An 8282-nucleotide genomic window follows, 5' to 3' on the forward strand; every position below is an offset into this window, starting at 1 on the left:
CCCCAAAAAGCAGGTAGGCGCCTTGCATGGCTGACTCCCTATTGGTGTGTGAGTGTGTGTGTGAATGGGTAAGTGTGAAGCACATTGTAAAGCGCTTTGGGAGGTCTCCATCGACTTGAAAAGCGCTACATAAATGTTGACAATTTACCATTTACTTTAAAAAGGTCGGGGATCCCTGATTACGTCGTGAATTATATGTCTATTTATCCTGACAGTCTTTTCCTTTTTTCTCCTTAAAGTCTTTATTGCATTTTTATCTTCAAGTGCCAATTGTTTGTTTGTGGTGTTTTATTTAGTCACAATACAAAAAAAAAACATATTTCAATAATTAACAAAAGGAAGCACAAAACAACAACAGAAAACAGCTGTACAATTAATAGTATACATGGGCCCAAAGGAGAAAGTTGAAGCAAAAGCTTTAAAGTTCCTTCCACTATTCTATTTTTTCCCCTTTTATGTTCAAAATCAACCTTAACCCACAAAAAAAAAAAAAAAAAGATATTATTTCAGACTTAAAATAGTACAGCTAGTGTCACACCTATAACATTAATACCCAAAGAAACTTTAAATATAATTATATCATTTTAGTCTAATAATCTGTAATATGTACGGTCAATTATTTTTTAATTCATTTAAATGACTGACCTTTATAAGGTCATCATCTAAATTGCTCCATTAATTAAAACAATTTTGAGCAGCACAAAAGATTTTCAATGTTGTGTGAGAATATTTCACCCTGAATTTATGGATCGGCTTGGAATGATGAGTGTCTGCTCCTTAGAGAAACAACTGTTGACTATTTGTTGGCATTGGGTGCTTACTTGCTTTGTATCCTACTATTAGGGATTTAAGTTTCTCTTTATCTTTATCTTCCAACTTTAAGATGTTGGATTTTATAAACAGTTTGTTTGTATGTTATGCACAATCCTAATGGTGTTCTTCTGGAATTGAATAACCGGTTTTATATTGAGGGATACAATGAACAATTATTTTAATAATTGATGAAACGTTCGATAATTTTTAATCATTAATCAAGAATATGAAATAAAAAAAGCATTTTTAATATCCTCCTCTATTCAAAGATTGAAGTTAAGCCTGCATAAAACAACAGACTATTTTATAATGTAAAACAATAAAAAAGTGTTTTTCAAATAACTTCAAAATAAATATAAAATACATAGAAATGTATATTATACACCTGCAAATTTGTAAGATACAATTTTCCTTGCACCTAATCCAAAGATCCATTTCATTCGGATTTATACGAAACAAAAACAAAGAGAGAGCAATAAATTCCATTGTACGTGTAGCAATTTTTTTATCCGCAGAAAAAATATCAAAACTGTAAACCTAATTTTCAAATGTTGTCATTGAATTTGTTTTTAATTGTTTTCCTTCTATTTCTTTAGCACTCTCTTGCCTTAATAATTGTTAACATTGAAGTGTTTGAATGTCTCATGCCAATTTTGTTTCTACAGTGCTACGTTCAATTAAAAAAAGTTAAAATAATGTAAGATAATTTTATTAAAAAAAACGTCACAAGACACCCTCTGCCTGGCTAACGTGGTACTACAACACGACAACTTTCCAACAATAATCAATGCACGTATTTGCATTGATTTAACATTCTTGGCGGCTCACGAATGGTGTGACAGATCAAATTGGTAATGAACTCAGTTGTCCACGATTTCAATAATAGGGCTATTTTATCAATGTGTTGTTGCAGCCCTATCTATATTGCTCTTGTATGCATTTTCCCAAATTCATACACGACAACTCAAACAATGCAAAGTTTATAAACAGTAAAATATATGGAAGGTTTAATCATGTTGCATACAATGTTTGACCTCGTTATTGATGATAATAAAGACTATTGATTTCAATCTAATGTGTCAATATAAGAACTTTGACATTCACAATTCATTTCTTAAATTTTCACAAACAATTACTTTAAATGTGGAAAAACTATGTATATTTATCGACTGGCCAATCTCCATGCACGCAAGGACGCATGCACGCACGCATTTTGCACGCAAATCTTGCAAAGACCCACTGCTCGCGCTGCGTGTGCGCGAAACCTGTGAACAATCTACCCACGCACCGGGTGGTTTTCCCCCCTTTCGTGGGTTACCCGAGAGCGCCCACTATATGCAGCAAAAAAATACTTGCAGCAAAAAAAAAAAAAAAAAAAAAGAAAAAAAAAGTTCCCCCATCGCTTCTTGCGCTCAACTTCTTGACTCCGGACTTTGCGCATGACTGCTTTTTTTCTCTCATTTTCCGTCGCGCAACATTTGAAGAAAATCACATTCCAAATGAAGTTATTGATATCAGTAGAGTGATCGGATCGGAAGTTTTACAATTAGGAAAAAATATATTTTGCACCTACTTGTAGCCAGTTTCCGCGCTCTGCCTTTGGACCTCATGCTGCCGGTCTCACTTGTTTGGAATTGTTTATTGGATCTCCTTTTCTCCTTTTTTGTCGGTTTTCTCCTTTTCTTGCAAGCTTTTTTTTCCCTCCTCTCGGTTTCTCTATCCCAGACGCGCTATCTCGCCAGCATTGTCAATCTGGACACCTTTGCACATGCGCATACGCCTCCTAAAGTCCGTTTACTGCACGTGCGGATAAAAAAAGATCGAAATAAGTTTTATTTTTATTTTTTCCAAGAACCTTTCTCGGTCAAGGAAACGGAAGGATTGAGATACATTTCTTCTGCGTAGCCAGGGAGCAATGTCATGTTGTGGTTTAATAACCAATGGACTGTTCGGATTTTTCTTAATGTTTCTTATTTTTCCGATTCTCCAACATAAGGGATTAATTTAATATCGTTATCTTTCATGATTGTTATCTTTGAGCACTCAGTGATTCAGTGCTCATTATTTTGCTCCTATATGTCTTTACATTAAAACATACCTTTCATTTTATACGATTCCCCTATATTTTTGTACGTTTTTAAACATTTCAAATTGTAAAATAACACTTTTTGCACAGTTTTTTTCCTTAAAATACACTTCTACGTATACAAAATACACTGAATTCACTGTTTGTGGGGAAAGGACTAAAAAATAAACGGAAATAATTGTGTGTTTTTATTTGGTAAATGAAATTGTTTGCACAAATGACATATGTCTTTATCCTACATAGTCTGCTTTGCTATGAGTAAATAGGTGCCATATTGTGTTTGTAAGGTTTATTATGGCTTAAAATTGACACATTACAATCATTAATAAGGGGAGCAATTGGATGAGATCGACAAGTATACGTTGTGATTTCATAACTGTTGGATTTGTTATTGATTTATTATTCGACAATAGTAACTTCGTATGAAATGATTCGTACATTTTTATCCAGCGTAATGTATACTCAAAAATATTCTTGGCCCTACTAGCAATTAGGTTTTCCTTTAAGTAAAACGTAAGAAAATTATATTGAACCGAATGTTGTTTAATCATGATAATTCAATGCAAAGTACATAAGGCTCTTCTAAACTCAATGAAAACATGACATGTAAACTGTTTGCGAATAAACAATTTGGCTCTGGTGTTCATTATTTTGCCGCTATATTATTGAAAACTGCTAAATAATCGTTTTTAAAATGTATTAACAATTTTACATTTTATTGTGCAGGGGTACAAATTGGAAACATGAGCCCTGCATGAGAGCACTATTTTAAATGAGGGAAATACAGTAAAGCGTGTTTCAATAATACCTGGGGCACATAAACCATGCATAAATAATATAAGATCTATGCGTTAGTGTACATGTACAACACGGAATTTGAGTGCACAGTATTTTCCTTTCGTATATACATATTTGGTTTTATTTAATTCTATCCGGATTGTAAACCTCTATCATCAACATTGCACATCAAGGTCGTAACGAAAATGTAATGGTCACGTCTAAGTTGATGACAATAAAGACAATTTTGAATCTTTAATTTCTTGTTAAATAAAACAGCTATTAGTTGCCTAAAATGTGAGAAATAATTCCTGTTACACCTCCAAATAGTCACCTATTTGTTGTGAACGGTAGCGGCGGGGGAAAATGACACTAAATTAATTTAAAGGTACTAAAACCGTTTTGGGGAGGGAGCTGCAGACCTCATGCCCGCCCCCAAGTGTGCACGCAACATCGAACTGAACAATGTTTATATTCAACATATGGAAATATACTTTTTTTTATTGGGAGCACACTGTGGTTAAAATGGAATTATTGTTAAATTCAAGCACTGCCATTTAATTGTCATTCCCAAACTGTATTCTCAATGAATTGCTCAATTCAGTAGGGGTATGCAGAAGCGTGATGGTTGTTGGTAAAATCAACTGTTTTGCAGATCTAGTAAAAAAAATGACAAGATCATTTTCAAAAAGGGGAAATTCGTTTAAGTTGCAACTGACCAAATGATTCATTGCATTTAAAGTAAGTAGTTTCATTGGAAAAAATGAACGACAGGGAGGGCCTGATGTTGGCCTTTTATATGTATATTGTAAAACCACTCAATCACGTAAATTATATTGGTGTGAACTCATTTATTGTACTAAATTGCTAAGATTTTTGGTCCTCGACGGATATAATACTTACTTTTTGGAATTTAGTGTATTATTTATCTTAGCGTACTGTTCACTATGAAAAAAAAAACATTGCTGAGATGCTTTAGATTATACTGCCCTCTAGTGTTTATGTCAAATGGTGGTGGTTGCTTGGAGGAAAATTAAGCGTCAGCGTCACATTTGTGCAAGAATGGGCTAACTTTTTGGAAATGGGCCGTATTGGGTTAAAACATGATCTTGAGGGTCTGGGCCTAGAGTAAAAAAATAAATCTATTTTATTTTATTTTATTTATAAATCATGTCGGTGTTATTCAGTCGAGTCGGGTCATATCTACGTGTATAGCCCTTGGAGACGCTGCGGGTGAAGGAGCAATTATTTGTCAGGCCTAAGTCAAGTCAAGTCAAGTCATTTTATTTTTGTATGGCCCTAAATCACAAAGAGTCTCAAAGGGCTTCACAGGTTATTACACTTTATTACACAGACTATTTTTCAGATTATTATTATACATTCCTCTGCTCTGGAGCCGACGAGAAGAATAGGTTATTCATATGCTATAGAGTAGAAGTGAGTTTTAAGTTTAGATTTAAACATTTCCACTGAGGTTGCAGATCGGATCTCAGGGGGGAGAACATTCCACAGCACCGGTGCCCGGATGGAGAACGCTCTCGAACCAGCAGAACACTTCTTTGCTCTTGGGATCACCAGAAGACCGGCACTCTCAGAACGTAGGCTTCGGCCCGGGACATAGGCGGAAATCGACCCAACCTTGATCCAGAAAGCTTATGTAATTATAGACCAGTGTCAAACCTACCTTTCCTTTCTAAAGTACTTGAAAAAGTAGTGGCACAGCAGCTGAATGATTTCATATCCGAGAATAACCTTTTCGAATCTATGCAATCAGGATTCAGGGCTAACCACTCTACTGAGACAGCTCTGATTAAGGTAACCAATGATCTCCTACTGGCAATGGATTCTGGCGCTTCATCACTTTTGCTGCTGCTGGATCTTAGTGCTGCTTTTGACACGGTGCACCACGATTTCTTACTAGAACGGTTGGAAAAATGGATTGGTCTCTCAGGAACCATCATCTCATGGTTCAGATCCTACCCCTCAGATAGGACACACTCTGTTAAACATGGCGAAATGACATCTGAGCCCTTTAGTTACCTGTGGTGAAGCAACTCTCCTAACCTGCGAGTGTTAACCACACGAACTGTAAATAAATGGGGCAAATGTGAGCGCAGAATTTTGAGAGCATGCAAACTAACACTTAGTCGAAACACTCCATTTCCGTATTGTCTTTGGGCTCGAAGGTCTCTTTCTCCATTTCTGGGTATTGTGCAAGATATTTTTTTTTCAGAAAGCGTATTGTTTTTATTTTAGCAAAATATGGCGAATTATACTACCAAATAAAATAAAAAACGTAGCATTTTTTTATCTTTCACTCAACCAAAACATTTTTGAAAATACAGTATAATTGGAATGAAATGCAAGATACTAAAGTGCAACTTGAAAGAAACATCTCCTGGATGCAACTGGGATGCATCATCAGTAACGTTTCCAGGGTTCATTGAGTGTTTCGGGTCTCACAACATCAGACACTCTTGCCGGGTGACCCAGCCGAGGTTGATCACGCTTCAACTTGCGTCCCACGGATCTTCCCTTTTGAGCCAAAGCCACCTGGTGGCTTTTTCTGCAGCTTCACTAGCAGATTTAATGGCTTTCTTCTTGGCTTCCCATATCACACCCAACCTTCCTTTCTGTAGTAGGATCGTCCAGCAAAACCCTTTATTGGCTCAAAGACAACTTTCCAGCTCCTCCACCAGCTACTGGTACTTCCTGTGTGTTTTCTTTCATTGGCTTCCCCAATACGCTCTTCCATGGGACTGTAAGTTCCAGCATGATCAGGGGTTTTGATGCCTCAGAGGTGATTATCATGTCTGGTCAGAGCGATGTTGCTGATATGTCCTGGGGGAACCTTAGTTGTTTCCAAAGGTCTACGTGCAACTGCCAATTCGAGGAAACGTGGAGGAGTCCTGATGTTGTCTGTGCACAAGCCCTGGGTTTCTCTCCTGCCTTGATAAAATTGACTGCCTTGCTTGCGGCTTGATGGTATTTTCCCGTGTTGATTGCAAGGGCGATGCACTCAGCAACTGCTTTCAGAACTTGGTCATGGCGCCAGCGATAGCGACCATACGCCAGGGCCTTTTGGCCAGCTGCTGAGGTGGTGTTCCAAGGAGCCTCTTCCAGAGCAAAGTGGACAGGAGAGTGACATGCAACACGTTCACTTTCTAAAGGACTTTTGAAAAAGAAAAGTATCCAAGAAGATTTGTTTCTCCTTCCGATTTTTGTTCAAAATATATTTCGTACATCATAATCATCCAGTCTACAGGCGCTCGTATAAAGACGTATGACTGTATGTTTTACATATTATTTACCATATTGGTTTAGGGGGCCTGGTTTAATGACTGACGGGACGTATATCGCTCGCAGCCTGTAACTTTCCCACCATTTGTGTAGTGAAACCCAAAACAAATGATAGAAAGCACAAGGAAGAGTACAAACTACGGAGACTCAGAGTAACCAAACTGCACTATTTTCCTAATTACTTTTTTTGCCCAGCCTTTCACAAGTTTGATGGCATTATGGCAGGCCCTGCAGTTTTCACCTAGGCCTCCAGCCCCGGTCTGAATATGTGATGTGTCGTCCGTGAACAAAACCGCTCTCTGGGCCAGCTCTTGGAAGGGAAATTCCTTGTATTTGTGTGGAATTACCAAGGGATCTGGCAACGCTGACTGCACGGGATGGGGTAAGAGGATGTACGTGAAGCTCCACGCCTGTCTTTTGTAACGAAATCCAAGTTAAACAACACTGTGCAGTGGCAGAAAAAAACAAAAACTGACGGGTGGATAATTACAAAGGTTAGCAAGGGAGAAGCTCACCCCTATTTATTGACATTTTATGCCCGAATGTACTGAAATTAGGATGGTGACGGGTTTCGGCTCGGGTTTAAGATCTTACCTCTTGGCTGAAAGTGCTGGACAAAACGTTCTTCCACTAGCGGCCGACTTGCTTGCTTTATTATTGTCTTACCTTTTGCTATTAAATCAACACAATATATTTCTCTTAGTTCTCTTCAGGTTTAATGGCTGTTGGCACGATTGCTGTGATGGATTCCCCCGCGATTATCCAATCATAGTTCGTGTTAAGTTTCCCAACGCCCGCGAGCAGGCGCTAAAGACGCCAACTCAAATTCTGATTGGCTAAACAAGGGGTGTCCAAATTTTTGAGTAAGCAGGCCAGATTTGGTAAGCTGAAAATCCTGAGATCTGACTATTAGGCTTGGCATTTTTTGTCTTTAATTCACCCTCCTTGAAAGGTTTGGAATGCTTCGCGATCAGCGTCACAACCGCATAACTAGCCTCTGGAGAATTTTAATTTGACTCCCAGAGTTTCGCGAAAAGAGCTGCAGTGCCATTAAAACCACTTCCAAATGCTTCACCTTTTCACAGTGTTCATTTCCAGTTAGCGTTTTGTAGTCAGCATGTTTTGCCTGGCTGGGCCTCTTGATATGATATTCTTTTCAAACAGCAAATCTCTTGGCAGATTGGACGGACAGAGTATTTTCAGATTTCGGAGGAAAAATACTTCACTTTCTTGTCCTGGAAGTGGCGGCCCTCACAGTCAACTTTCCTTTATAATTTACAGTCGCTATTTTGGAAATGAAGGCTAA

This window comes from Urocampus carinirostris, chromosome 10, assembly GCF_059441175.1.
Source record: "Urocampus carinirostris isolate Australia breed hairy pipefish chromosome 10, RoL_Ucar_1.0, whole genome shotgun sequence".
Taxonomy (NCBI): Eukaryota; Metazoa; Chordata; class Actinopteri; order Syngnathiformes; family Syngnathidae; genus Urocampus; species Urocampus carinirostris.